The following is a 16,065-nucleotide window of genomic DNA, read 5'->3' on the forward strand; positions in this document are numbered from 1 at the left end:
AGGCTCTTGGAAAGAAACAAGAGACAATATATTACAAATGTCTTAAAAAAAAAATGAAGGTGTTTTATAACCTCTGCATTATAAAACAGCTCTAAACAAGCTCTAAAAAACCAACATCATTGTGCGGCATCACATGCAGTTTCTTCTGTCATTCTTTGGCTGCAACTAGCAATTCATGTCTCTTCTGGTAGTGATACGCTGCATAAATATTTCATGCCACAAAAATTATGCAATCCATATTTGTCTGATAGTGGTTGCCACATATGTAAGTACAATTTTCCTGCACTCTGCAGGCTAATTTGAACCCAGCATGCCTTGATCAAGATAGGAAATACATGTGTTTTTTATATGCCATGATATAATTCTTCTGAAAACAAACAAGCTTAAATTATCACATCTGCTGCTAGACATGTTTCTGAATAAATCAGAAATCTATGCCATTATTTATACAAATGTACACTCTGTTTTTGTCAAACACTGATCTTGAAAACACATATTTGAATATCATAGAAGTTTTGCAGTCAGTACATCACACATGAAGTAGATTAATTCCCATAGAAAGACTTCATTATTTTCTTAATTTCTACTGGGAGTCACAGAGGTGCCCTTTTCTTTGTCTTTCACAAACAATTAACCTTTTGCCATTTATGCAATTGGTTGAGAGCTATCCTAAGTGGCTCAGAAAATAATTTACAGCAGAAACTGTACAAAGTTAATTAGCATTAGTCTAAGAAGGTTATTCATATATTATCAAACTGAGACAGTGGTCAGCATGACCCTCATGGAACTTTAAGCTACAGCTGAGTTTTGTTGTCATCAGCTTCAGAGTATAAATGCTAATCAGGCTCAAGTACAGGTACAGGTCTTTACCATGGTCAGTTTAAGTCTGAATGTTACAACTTCTGAAAGTATGGGTAAGTACAAGTGTGCAAAGTAAATAACTCTATACTATTACTCACTTCTTATGTTGAAAAAAAAAGCACAACAAACCAACCGAAACCAGAAATACTGTTCCTTCACTTTAACTGAGAAATTTTTTTCTTGTTCTGTTTTTTTTTTTTTGGGGGGGGGTTGTTTTTTGTTTGTTTTTTTTTTTTTTTTTATAGATCAGTTCATTCAGTTTTTACATATTCTTACTGCTGAAAAATAAATACCCTTTAGAATTAATTATGAGCATGTATACTTCCAAAGACAGAATCAAGGCATGGAAAACACAGGCTCAATTTTATGTTTGGTGAGCCAGAAAGGGAGCTCTCAGTGTGCTTATTGCACCACCTGAGGTACACGCCATTAGATTTCCAAATATCTGCACTGGTTGCTGTTAAAATGTAGCCATTTATTAACAGTTATTTGATGTCCCCAAGTGGGGGGACCTTAAGGGGAGACCTGTTCTGGTGTCATGTGGGGCCACTTGGCTCCCTCACATGGGGACAGTTCTTCTGGAAGGACTGAGACAGCAACTGGTCTCCCAAGAAGGGCCAGGGCAGGCCTTGATGGGAATTCAGTCAAGGCCACGGCACCTCCACTCACAAGTCCACACTGCTAGATGTAAAGGAGTCAGCCTCACCCCTGCACTGCAGAGCTGAAAGGTCAATACTAAAATCCTCGTTTCTGAGGCTGAGGAAAAAAGAAAGAAAAGTACCTTCTGCACAGGCTGCTCCCATGCTGGCATGTAGGTGTGGCAGCAGACAGGGAGGCAGCCACCAGAGTACAGGGAGCCATGTCTTCACAGTGGAAAACAGAGGAGGCCAGGGCTGGCCATGACCCGCAGAGCTCACCAGCTGGGCCTGGAAACAGCCCACAAATGGCCAAGCCTCGCCACAAGCCTTGCCAGCAGGAGCCTGTCCTGTGGGCTCGCAGGTGAGAGCAGGGGACCTCCCCAGGCCTCTGGAGCCAGAATGAGCTCAGGGGCTGGTTTTAGCTGGTATAAAGCTCCAGGTAATGAAAATATTTGAACAGGGGTAGTCAGGAAATGCTGGGTCAATGGTACTAAGGGTTACAACTCATCACCAGTTTTTACAACAAAAGTTGATACGTGACTGAAAGGACTTTTGTTCTTGGAATGGGGATTTATTCAGCAAAGGTCTTTGGCCCGTGTTGCAATGGAGGTCAGCATGGATGATCCCAATATCCCCTTTTGGCTTTATAATCCATCAGTCTACAAAGTCTAATTAAACTTAAGTATGTGATGAAGTGAATTTGGGCAGCTGTCCAAAACAGCTCTGCTCTGCAGATCACCATATAAATTACAGTTATCTAGTGGATAATTTCTCATCACTGGTCAGAGAACCTCTTAGACTCTTTCTGCAACTGACTTCATGTGTCAAAATCATTTGTATTACAGTTTAAATAACATTTGCTATAAACACTGTCAAGCTGAGTCAGTATTTCTGCAGTTGTTAGTTACTGGAATGTAAAAAAAAGACTAATCCCTGGTTACAGAAAAAATCAAAAGATCTGCCATTTTAAATCATTGCTTTAGAGAAAGAATTAATCTCTTTTTAAAAATACTGAACCCTTGGAGATTTCTGTCTCTCCTGAGGTTTTTAAAGGTTGAATATGATAAGGAGTTTTTTTCCCCTTTTCCTAGTTTCAAATTTAAAAAGAAAATGTGGATTTGAAAGTTAAACTCTGATTCTAACATAAGAATTACATTCCAGTAAAGTTTAAAAAACAAATTAACAAAAAGACAATATAAAGGAAGGAAAATCCAATATAAAATAAAGAGAGCAGCATAGTAGGTCAGCAGAATACAGAGCATGTTAAAGGAGAATGGTGGTTTGGAAAGTAGGAAAAAGAAGAGAAAATCAGGTCTTGCATATACAGCTGTAGATTGGAGGTATCTTTCTGCATCTGGAATGCTGTAATTACTTTTTTGCTAGAAAACTGATCACTTGCTGTTGCCTTCTAGAATAATATGAACATTTTAGCAACAAAAGTAAATAGTTCATCAATTTGGGTTAATGAACCTCCAAAACACCAACCTGTTCTGAACTTGGTATAATTAGGTATTTTTTCTGGTTTCAGACAGTAGTCACTTTTGTGAAGCTGATTTTGACAAAATGTGCCAGTATACCAATGGCAGAAAACTGGCTAGATACAAAAATTACATTCATGAGCAACAGGTTGGATGAATTAAGGAATATCTATTCAGGTTTCAGAATAAATAATTCAGGGGCCAATTAACAGTCTGCTGTAACTCAGTGTAAGGCCCAGTGATTTGAGTGGCTTTGGCTCCAGTCCTAAGGTTATAATTCTATCATTTACAATCTGTGCTTGGACCTCCCATCTCCTTTCACATGCCCTGGTTCAGCCCTGTGACATAAATGAGACTTTGCATACATCCATACACTTTAAGATGAAGTATCACTGCCTAATTTATGGGTTTTATTGATCTATATAGGTGCTGAGTTTGACACTTGCCTGTTTTTTCTGCTCTTCTGAGCCATACATCAAGGCAGATTATGGCTGTGTTATGTATTCATATAGGGATTTGGCAGGGGTTTTAAGCTTCCTTAACATTTCATATTTGTATTTTAACACTCCATCACATGATTATTTTACCTCCAAGAAAATATATATCAAGTATAAATTTGGTTTTTACATAGAACAGTATTTATTGATATTAAAAAAAAATGTATTTCTTAAGAAAATAACAACATGTTATTTCCTGGAAAAATCATGGTAGTGCTCTTTCTGGACTGCATTTCTAATACTTAGGAAATCCTTGTGAAGTCAATATAAATATTTTTAAATATTTATTAAAATACTCCAAGATGCTACAGATTGTTTTGTTCCACTACATTCCACCTTTCAATCCACTCACATCCAGTGGAATCAGATGCAAGGAAGATATGTGGCAGGCTTTCTAAATTACCTGTCAGAATGAGGGAAGGAGACATTATGAGAAAGAGCAAAAGACATGACAGGACATGACTAGGGTGTGTACTATAGTCCTTGGAAGAAGATTGAGACCAAACTACCAAAGTAATGATCTGCATTAAATATACATTAATGTCACAAAGAACTCTCTCTCCTTATCTGCTTAAATGTGGGGACAAAGGTAACAGTAGAGAAGAGCTGTTCCAGGAGGAGTTCAGCTAAAACCTATTGGGAATCACAGAATCTACAGCATGAATGGATAGAATGCTAAAAATTTAAGAATTAAATTTTCCTCTGCTTAATTTTAAGCATCTTTCAAAATAGATTTCATAATGAGTATTTTCTTTCATCCATTCAGACAAATGCATTTTTGAGCAATGTGATTTATATATACACTTAGGACACACCACATGCAGCAAAATGCACGTAAAATATATTACTGTTGAAAAGTTACTGCAGAAACACTGAAATGAAACAGAAGTGCAGTTAGTACTAAGTACATCTTCGAACAGATGAATCTGAAGGAAATCACAATTTTACAAGAGCTTTGTAGAAAGCACTTCAAATTTCTACTTCATCTTGCCTAAGCAAGCTCTCATCAAAACAGACCTTAAACTGGGGTGTCAGTTCCCCACTGGAGTTTTGAGTGGATCTGCTAAAATCTGCTAGTTTTAAGCAACTTAAGTTTTGAAAAAGGCTACACTATTATTCAGGTTTTACTATTATTTGAAATCTCTGAACTCAGTTAATATCCAATTTGTGGTAAAAAATTACAAGTAATTTTTCTTTTCACTTATTGTTACTCTTCTTTTTTTCCTAGATGTTTTAACATATAGGCTTTTTTTTTTTTTCCTCCTTAGACAAGCGAACTTAATCTTAGTGTGTAACAAAAAGGGAATTCATTATAGTATTTTTTGAAAGTAATATAAGCACCTGGATGACTTAATAAAGCAAAGCTCCAAGATTTCCATTCATAGCAATGCACAGATATTGGAATGTCTTGCTAAAAGTTATATGCAGACTGTCAGATGCCATTTAAGCTAGCAATTTCTTCCTTGCTCTTTATTTAATGAAAGACAGTTGCCAAACAGGTCCTCATGTTCTGACATACTGCAAGAGAGCATATTGGTCCAACTCCTTCAAAGAACTGGAGCATGCATTCTTGATATTTGACAGTATTTGTACCTCTCTAGCATTCTCTTTCCATCCATCATTATCATCAGTTCAATGCCTCCCATCAAATGTGAGAGAATACGTCTCTTGTCTGTTTGCCAAGAAAAAGTCACTGTACAATGAATTCAGAGTGATTTATGAGCTAACAAGCAAAACAGAGGCACTGAATAACCACATACATGCAGCAATATCATTTAATCAATTACATTATCCACTTTTATGATACACTTGTGAATTATGTTCTTTTTGCATGTATAATTAGAAGGTAGAAGAGATAGTGAAAGCTTAGTTTAAAGGCCTTAGATAGAGTTTTAAAATAACCATTGCTGCCAAGTGATCATTCACTGTAACAGGATATATTTTTCATTAAGCTATGTTTTTGCCGTGGTCTAATACACTAGATAGTAACGAGACTGTAAAAACATTACTCTCCGGGGTCTTACTCTATCAGAGTTCATTGTAATGGAATGTGAACGTGGAGTAGGAGATTGGGGGGTGGCTCTAAGGTACATTGTCATCTCTCATTTAAGTGTACTCTAAGGAATCATCACTCTGAATAATCAAGAGGATCATCTCTGAGAAGCCAGCACTGTTTTCAGAGAAAGGAAAATGATGTTCTACTATATAAACAGTAATGGTTTAGGCATGCTCCATGCCCACATATGGACATTTATCAGAATGGAGCAAAAGGAAAGTACTAAAAAAGGGAGAAATATGCCCAATTCATTAGGGACTGGAATAACTAAAGGCAGAGCACAGTGCCAGCCCATCTTACTATAACTGCTCTTATTTACTTTTCTCATTGCTGTACAGCACATCCTACATCTGTATAAAACACTAATCCCAAGATATAAAATACATTCTTTAAGCAAAACAGTATTCTGGCACTTCTTAATGTGGACTTTTTTTTTCTGCTTTATATAATTTGTTAAAACAGAAGTATCAGACTGAATTATTTAGTTTGTTTCCTCTTATCAGCTGTTCCTCACTAGTTTATAATGCATTCATGCTCCCTGAAAGTTTTAGTACTTGTATATATCAGAGAGCATTTGTAAAACAAGTTTGGTGGTAGTTGATAACAGCTCTTTCTCACTGGCTTCATTTGAAAGCAAACCTGTCCTTTGCTATGTTTGTCTTTTTGCGTTTGAGCGTAATCCACTTCCAAAGAAGGTTAAAGAAAGATACGTTCTTTAGAGGGAACAAGTGGGTCCAGCAATGAACCCATGTGAAATAGCTGTGTGGGATGTTTCCTCACATACAGAATGCCTAGCACAGCCTCCTGGCTGCTTGGCACAGTCTAGCAACATCATGGAGGAGGGACAGTCTCTACACAACTTTTCCATTCCCATAGCAGTTCAACATTGATGGACACACATGTCTTGCTGGAGCAGAAAAAAAGTAGTGAACAATGATTTAGTCATTGGCTTGCCTCTAGGTTAACATGGTGGTATATCACCTTGACAAAGATGCAACCACACTGTTGGAAAGTTCAGCCATCACTGCACATGCTGACTACCTGATCAATGTGTTGGTCCAACAGAAAGGTGGCAAGGGGTGGGGGTATAAAATGTGTTGATTTTCAGGAAGAATTATTAGCTACCAGAATAAAAAAAAATGTACAAAAAGTTTTGCTTGCTTACTTAAATCCCTGTGGCACATCTGCAAATAATGATGCTATTCTTTTCCAGTGCTTTAGAAAACATCCAACTGATGTCTCACAAAACCATGAAAACAAACATATTTTGGTGAATCCTCTTTTAATTACAGAACTGAGAAAGTGGCATATCTGGAATTATAATACTTACCACTTTGCACTACTTTTTGTAGAAACCTAGGAAGGTAATTTTAACAATTATTTAAATATTTACAAAGATATATCTTCTTATATATTTATACAGTTGGTAGTGATTTGCTTTTTGCTCTGTTTTGTACTGTAGCAAAGAAAAAAGCAAATGAACAAAGTAAAAAAACCCAACCAAATAACAGCAGGTGTTGATTCTGTCATTTTGATACTTTTAGGATTATACTGATCGTGCATTCACTTAAATGGTCCTCAGTATATCTAAGGACAGTCTATAAAAAGACCAATAAATAACTAGTTCTACTATTTATTAATTTCACTGAAACTACAGTGTAATTGTTGCTCATTAACAGCCCAGAAGTTTCATAGCCTGTAATAAATCAAGATCTTTCCAGCCTGTAACTTTTTCTGTACCTTTTATACAATCTGCCTAGTGAACAGAGCCTAGTATGTATCTTGATGCCATGCCCCCAACATTTGTCTCATAGTCATAATTCTCATATCATAGGAATGGTGAAATAACAGATGTACCAAGTATTATTGAAAAACAATGTCCTTTTTATAAAGGTTTTAAATGCTAAGAATCATTAAGTAAAAGATTCTTATTGCCAGTTATTGTCTTGTTGGGCATGTTGTATATTCAAGGCACTTATGCAGCTGGTAGCTGTTCTATATTGTATTATCTAAATATCATGCAAAAAGAGCTGTGCACTAATGGATGAAACATAATTCCTTTTCTCATTACTAGAAATCTAGCTAGTTAATTTAACAAAACAAACAATTAAAACCCCTTTGAAATTGCTGAACTAAATTATCTCCAGCAATAAGAAAATTTGCTTCAGGAAGCTCAGGCAGCAATTGCAGGGGTAGATGAAGTTCTATCTGGGGCAAGTATGCAGAAGATGAACAAATGCTGCAGGAACCCACCAAATTATTCAAGTTTTCAAACTTGATAGGATCCTTCTTGTTCCTTCTACCTTTACTGTGTACATCAACTTATTCATAACCTTTGTATTCCTGATTCAAATAAGAATTAAAGGACAGTGGATCATCTACATGCCAAGAAATTAACTAAAAATACCATTTTTTAGTATTATGTGGCAAACTCCAAATTTGTGGGACTTCATATTGGTAGAATTTGTGATAGAAGTGATAAGTATAACAATATTTAGAGCAAACATGACTCTGGAGCAAAAAATTCTAGAACTCCAAAATGAGAAATTCATAAATCTGGAATAATCAAACTTGGGTGTTTTTTTGGAATAAACTATTCTTAGAACTGTTGCACAAAATTTTGAAAACTAATTTTTAAATCATTGTTCAAAGGCTCATTCCATTTTTTTCCAGTCCCTTCACCTGCAAAAAACTATGTTCTGTTTGTTCTGTAAGTCTGAACAGAGAGGCTTCATGAATAAAAATGTTAAATAATATGTTAAAGATCACAAAATCTTTTAATCTATCTGAGATCATTTTAATGTTTTATTCACAGTGTTGCCGCATATCAGAGAGTGAAACAAAAGCAGGTTACCACTCATAATGGGAGATCCCCATGAGTCTTACAGTCATCTATTTCTAACCCCAATAGTCCATAAGCTTTTAGCCTTCAAAACTGTCTCAGACCTTAAAACTAATTCAAGTCTGAATACTCATTGTTCCTTCAGTGAACAAGCATGATTTTCTGTAGGAGGAGGTAAAGAAGGAACATTATAGTGGAATGTTTTAAAGAACATTGTGCCAAATGTTTGAAGCTTCTCAGATTTTGTGTACAGCAGTGCTCATCCCGGTCAATATGGATTCATGAGCTGAAAATACACAGCATGGTTGAAGTTGTCTTCACTGCTTCACTGAAGTATCTTGTCTGTGTGTCGAAAGTACAAAAAAATAGAATATTCATCTCACAGAAAACTTCAGTGTAGGTTTTAATTCCTGGTAATTGAAGTGTCTGAGACATGAGACTCAGACCTCTCAGGCTTCTAGAATATTTTGTTAGCATTTGTTAGCATAAGAGGAAAAAGAGGAAAAATAGGGGAAAAAGGAGGAAAAAGAAGGAAAAAATAAATTAAAAAAAAAAAGCTAGTGCTTGCTCATTCCTTTGATCTTTAACCCAATAAAAATGTTACTGAAGTAATCCCCTAACCTTACATTAAAAGGATCAGTGAATGGAACTTTTTATAAGGGCAACCCTTGGCTTTTTCTTCCTGCAACAGTTGTTATGGAGCACTGATAGAGAAGTCCTTTGAAACAGCAAATATGATAGCTTTTAAACTGTTCAACAGAGGTTGCTCTTCGGACCAAATTCTCTACTACTGACCTTAGCAGAATTTTCTTAACATAGAAACTGGGTCTCCATTCTTTAAGTTTTAATTTGTACTTATATCAGCAGTGACCAGGGGTCGCTTTCCTTAAGACGAAAGGCACATTAGCAGAACAACAGCCAAAAACAACTTACAGAGTTAACAGACTTTTTCAGCCTTTTTTTTTTTTTTTTTTTTTCTTTTTATAGAGGAGGAGACAGAGAGGGTTGGGATGTAGAAATCTTCTGATACCTTTTGGGTTCTTGGGTGCACCTGCCCTACTGTTGTAGTCCAGATCTGGAATGAATTTTTGGAGCAAATTTCCTGATTGTTCATACCCACTACAGTTTGACTTACAGGAGATGCACTCCAGAAAGTTACCCAATACATTCCACCTATTAATGCACATTGAGTCAAAGGGAAAAAAGCTGGCATATAGTTTCTAGGAAAGATTCTTTTAGGAATAATTTTCTAGCATGTAAGTACAGAAGTGAAGAAGCAGAAAACAACTGGAAAGCACAACCACAGGAAGAACAAAGGTAATTTCCTTTGCAACAGGAATCACAGTGCTCTGTTTCATATGATCTTGAAACCCATGCAAGCACGGAGTTATTAGCACAATGACAAACTTGTCAGCATGACTACTCAGGATTCCTTCCTACAAGGAAATAGTAATAGTTTTCAACATAATTTCAAACATTTTCAAAATAATAGCTATCCTGACAAAGTCTTAGTAAAATGTTGCAGATAAAAAAGACTTAGTCCAGTCAGAACAAGTGTTTTCCTCAGTGTGACCTAGAGTGTCAAAGACAGTTTTTAAGACCTTTTCTCTGCTTTGTTGCCAGGTACCTTGAACAAGTGATTATATTACTGTGTGTCTCAGTTTCTTAATGTATGTTGTGAAATGATGATTCAACTTTACACTGTAAAGAGATTTTAAGTACTAGTGAGCTCTTAAACATCATCAGTTATCTTAAAATGCCCTGGACAACAGTCCACGTGTTTGATCAATTGACAACTCAAATGTCATTTAAAAGTTTCAGGCATTAACACAGATTAAATGTTTAAAAGTACATAGCATTTATCTTCAAAATCAGATATCAACAGGAAGCTTAATTTTGTCAGATTATTATGAAATGTGTATAACTGATGGACCAAGACAAGTCTGATGGATGAGAGGGTTGAGTGATGAAGGATGAGGGTTACAGGCACAGCAGAAAGAGAAAGCTGCTAACAATGAGTCCAGGACACAAAAAGGTAGGAAATAAGATGAAAAAAACTTGTGGAGTGTAGAAGGAGAGAGCACGGGAACAATTATGAAGACAAAACTATCACAGTAGTAAAGTCTTCAACTAAGGGAACAAGGACTGGCAGCACACAACAAAAAGCTGTTTAGTGTAAACCATTAGAAAAATTTAATGGTTGATCACAGTTTATTAAGGAGCTACTAAGGAGTACATAACAGCAACACTATTATGACTATTTTGGAGAAGATAAACAGAAGGGGAAAAACACAGCACGTTTTGCAATGTCACCTCTCTTTCTCTCAGCTTCATATTTTAGTCTTCCCTGGGTTTAAAACCTCTCATTTCTTTTTCCAGACCTTTAGCTGTTTCCAGGTAGGCTCTTTCACCTCATTGCATACTGCTTTGTGTCACCATCACAGCTTCCACTTCTCCCTGCATTAGAACCATCCTAGGATCATCAGTGCATATGGAACTGGAAAATAGTTTGTAGATTTCTGAGATAATGTGGGGGACTATAACTAGCCTCTGATCCATGAGCTGGCTGCTACTGAGTTCTAACAATAAAAAACCCAAACAGATGTTTCATATTACACCTTATATATTCATTGCATCAGTATTTCATTGCTTCTTTGAAAATGACAATGTTTAAAAAAATTAAATGAGATTTACCTGAAAATGTCTGTAATTGCTGGATGAGAAAAAAGACACAGAACATAAGCAGAGAGGAAACAAGCAGACATGTAAGTTATAGCAGGGTTAAAACCATATCTTGTGGGCAGCAACTGAAAATGACAGTTTACCATACTGCAAGATCTCTCTTTATCAGAAATACAATCCACTTTACTGTTAAAGCCAGAAACCATGGTATTTCTCATGCCAAATAGCTCATAATCATTTAAATTTAACTACTGAGTATAATAAATGCACAGTTTGAATATGTATGTGATATTCTCACCACAGCAGCACAGTTTCTCCAAAACATCTTGGTAAATGGGAATTGATGTTCCAAGGTAACTGCTGTTCTGTTTTTTCACCAGTTGAAAATAACATACTGTATTATTTATGTTACATTCTTAGCTTTAAAAGTTGTACACACAAAAACTAATCAACCTGTCATCTTCCACATTTTAAATATCCAACAGTCTATTAGAACCATGATCCTCTGGGAAAAAAAAAAAAAAGTGTATTTTAAATACACTCTTGGTACAAGGGAGGTAGCAGCACTTGTGACTTTAGTGTTTGCTGTTGGTGTGATATCTAGAAATAGAACATCTTGCCACTTCTTTTTAATAAAAAACTCTTCACAGACCTAGGGAGTGCAGTATTTTCAAGTGAAAAATGTAACTAACATGAAAGCTACAGAAAATCTTCCTCCATAACTAGAGGCAAATTGCATAATGATTATTAATTTCTTTGATCCAATTTTAACCATTGAATCTCATATTTGTAATGGAGGGTTCTTACAAGACATAGATCTATCTTGACTTTGCAATGTGAAATTTTTATCTTAAAACAGATTGAGAAAAGTGAAGGGTTTTTGACACATAGGAAGAGACATGGCAATCTGCACCATACCTAAATCTCGTCCTGTACTGGAAGACCCTCCCCCACTGTCCTGTCTGTTGAAGCCCTCCAAAAAAGACAGGCTGACTGATGAACTGAGACCTGGAGAATCCCAGCCATTGCTTTGATTCCTTATAAGCCTTTTATTTACTTCACACTTTTATTTGTATTTATCTTTATAGCAACTTGCTCTCTTCAGGCCATATTTATGAAAGCATTATTTTAAAAACTTTTATTCCTCCAGCTCTTCTATGTCCATTTTCCACTGTTGTCAGGCATATAAGACAGTCCTTCATCTTGGCCTGTCAACTGCCAGCACCTCCACTCTCTCCCAGGAGAGAGCAGCTTCTTGTGAATTCTATTAGTGCCTCACTCTCCACATCCCCTTTTCTTCTTGCATTTCACTCCCTCTTTTCTCAGACTTTCCTCCTTCATTTTAAAGACCATCAGACAAGATTTCTGACATATTCTACAGATTCACAATGACTGAGTTGCATTTTGCATTGCCACAGCAGTCATCAACACTTACTATTCAACACAAACTTCCATGTTTCCTGCCAAGTGTAAACACCTGTTTAAGGAGGTCCCCAGATTCACAGAGTGCAACTTATATATTAAGCGGTATAAAAACCACTGATTGAGTAGCTACAGTTTTATTTTTATTTCTTCAAGCTGAAATATTCAGTAATCATTTATAAGCTTCATTGGTGATGAATTTTTAATACCTTCTCAATTTTTGTCAAATGTTTTTGACTGCCATTTTGCTTTGATTTGCTGTTAGAATAATCACTCAACAAAGAAATCTCCTATATTGTGTAAGCTTTCAATTATTTGCCTTTTGTAGCAACAGGCTGTATCTCCTTTAAGTCTGCTATGAATTATTTCAGAATTAACTGACTGAAAAAACAAAAAATTTAAAAATATTTCTAATTCTTTATACAATTCTTTGTGTTCTTTCAGTCAACACTGCACCATTGGACTCTAATGAGGAGATTTGAAGTACTGTTTTTTTCCTACACTGCCTATATTTAGTCTTGTCTAGTTGTAATTTGCAGACCGGTGGTCGGTTTCTGACCTTGGGCTGTTGTGGCACTTTTAATTTCCTACAGAGCATAAACTCAGCTCTGATATACCTCAGAGACATCCATTCTTTGCCTAGCACTGTTCATAGTCTATATACTGGTACTTAGAGGCCAAATTCTTTGGCAAAGTTTGTATGCCCCTGTGTGGATACTGTTAACTGTATCTTTCTTCAACACCTTCTGACCCTCAGGCATTTTCATTGTTCTTACAACATTTATCTGATCTCTGATACTGGATGTGTTGTAACAATTTCCATCTAATATCAACAACAGCAACAAAAACCCCCAGGTTATTCTTAATGACAAAGTTGTTTAGCTGTTATTTTTCTTAGTATATAACCATTCCTATATCTAACATGCAGTCCAAATATGAAAAAGAGAAGAGAGCTGCTAGTCTGGTGACTGATAGTTAAGGCTTATGTCCATTCTATTAACTTATCTTTATTTCAACTAAGAAAGATAGATCACTCTTCTGGATATTGGTATCTTGGGCTGTGCTTTTATCTCTTTCAGCAAGACAGCTGTGAACCTGTCCATATTTCCAAATCTATTTTTTGATAAATTGGAGCTTATCAAAAATACCGTTGCCCATGTGTTTTCTGGAATTTTTGAAACCATTTATGTTCAACAGTAGAGTTTATCTCTGTTTATACAGAGGAAACGTGAAAAATATATCTGCACACTAATTTTTTAAAACCAAGTAGAGAATAAACCACACACCCCAGGAAAGATTGACAGAAGCAAAGCTTGAATCTAGGTCTAAGAGAGTTATCAAGGAAATTTCTGAAGTACTGTTGGTACTACCCTTTTGCTATGACGGCATATGGATGCAGAACAGTGGTGTTCCAAGACCTTCTATCTCTGTCTCAGCTGTCCCACTGAATTGTGAAAAATATAATTTATTTGACTAAGTGCTTAAAATCAATTGAACAAATGAATCTGAAAATAGGATACTCTAAACCAGGGGAAAAAAAAAAAAAAAAAAAAAAAAACAAAACCAAAAAAAAAAACCATTAGATTTTACAAGGGCTAGATTTTAGATTGTATAAGATTAGATTAGATTTTATAAGGGCTAGCATGGCCCTTAGAATTCTAAAACAAAGGCCCATTTTCCATATTTAGAATAGTGCAGCACATTGAAAATATTGAAAATATACAGTTATCTTCTTCTGTTGACAGCATGTATCATTAAAGATGCAACAGTCTTCTTTGTCATACATACAAGTGAATATACATGTTTCATGATCATGATTTTCATTCTAGAAGCCAGAAAACAGTCAATTCCAACAATATCACAAATTTCAGTGTCATCACCATCATGAAAATTCAAGCACAGAAACTTCTACTGTAGTGGAGCACATTCCTCTATGTCCATGCTACGTTAAAGCATTTCGTAACTGTAGATGATGGTTGCAGAAGCCTGTCAGTGACTGGCTTCAGTGAAAGCCATCTGGATGGGTGATGGCACAATAATTTTCTCCACCAGCCCACAAACACATGCAGCTGAGCTCTTCCTCTTTTCAAGAAAGTAGTTGAATGTGTCTAACACAATAGATTGTTTACGTCCAATTTATTTATTCCATACAGTATCTGAACATATTGCATACCACATAAGCTCCACAGTTTACATTTACCAACAGATGTTTTTCTTTCTGGAGCAGATGGCATATTGAGTGTACTGGGCATAATTCACATTTGCATTATCAGTCATGAATGCTAATGCATTCCATAAACTGAGTTTTGTGCTTTGAAGAGATATTTTTAATATCCATAGCATCTTTGTAAAAATCAATTAGTTTGATAATACAATCAGGGAAACAAATTTTTTTTTTCTCAGTTGCAGCGGAAGGTTAGATTTATCCTACCTAAAGGTAAATTTTATCAAAAAACAAGAATAAAAAAAAGGGAGCAGGAGAGATAACACTTTGTTATTATCTTTGTTTGATTTGTGCATACTTACTGTTTGTGGTTGTTAAATATTCAACTTAAAAAACTGAATTATTACTGTAAGAACTCCTAATTTTCTAAGGTATGAGCTAATTCTTGGTAATACATTCTCAGAAAGAAAACTTGAAAAAACTTAACATCGTGAAGTCCTCACAGGCATAAATGAAGTGAAATAATACCAAGTTGAACAGTATGTTGCCAGAAATATGCCAGATGAATATGCCATATTCTTGGGCATGATGATGGTCCTGCTAAATAAAAATTTAAAAATTCAAATTAGTTTGGATTTTATTCTTAATTATTTTTTCCATTTTTGGGGATCTTGGAATCTAGAATGCCACTAAGTGTCTGGAATACCCTGCTAAATAACTTCCTAAAAGGGATAGATCAAATAATACATGCAGATCCCAGCAGTAGTCTGTTTTTACAGTATCCAAGTTATATTTTCACATAAATAAAATCTGATTGCTTACTTTCTAAATATGATTACAGATTTTCCTTGATTCGGACAAATTTCCTATTGTCGGATTACTTTTTTAATCTATGAGGTTCATCCCACACATATATTGCAAGTGTAATCTGTCTGGCATAAATTCTTTTGCTAGCAAAAATTATCCCAGCCTTCTTTAAGAACAATAGCTTTTCATCAGTTTAAAATCAGCACAATGTGAGCTGAAACAGGTCTCCTGATTCAGAAGTCTACAGTCTGGTTTGTGCTGGGTGAGAGCAAACATATCCTGGCCCAACACTGTCCTGCTGTTAGGCGTTTTAATATTTGTTTGCTTTTACACAGTTTAGTTTCGCACAGAAATGATTGGCATGTTTAACTGAGTACTGAGGAGTTAAAGAGGTGTTGCACAAATTGTGAAACAACTCAGATCAAAGAAAAGACACAGCAGTGGAAAGACCACTGGTCTGATGTGGCACTGCAATTCATAATATTCTCTTTATCAATCATCTTTGTGTGAAAACCAAAAGCTAAAAGCATGTCTTTTGCATTTTACAGTAAGAATTCCATACAACAGCAAGAATATAAATCACATATATAGAAAGCTGAGTTTCAGGCTTAAACTTCT

This window comes from Tyto alba, unplaced genomic scaffold (assembly GCF_018691265.1).
Source record: "Tyto alba isolate M040663 unplaced genomic scaffold, T.alba_DEE_v4.0 Super-Scaffold_1, whole genome shotgun sequence".
Classification (NCBI taxonomy): domain Eukaryota; kingdom Metazoa; phylum Chordata; class Aves; order Strigiformes; family Tytonidae; genus Tyto; species Tyto alba.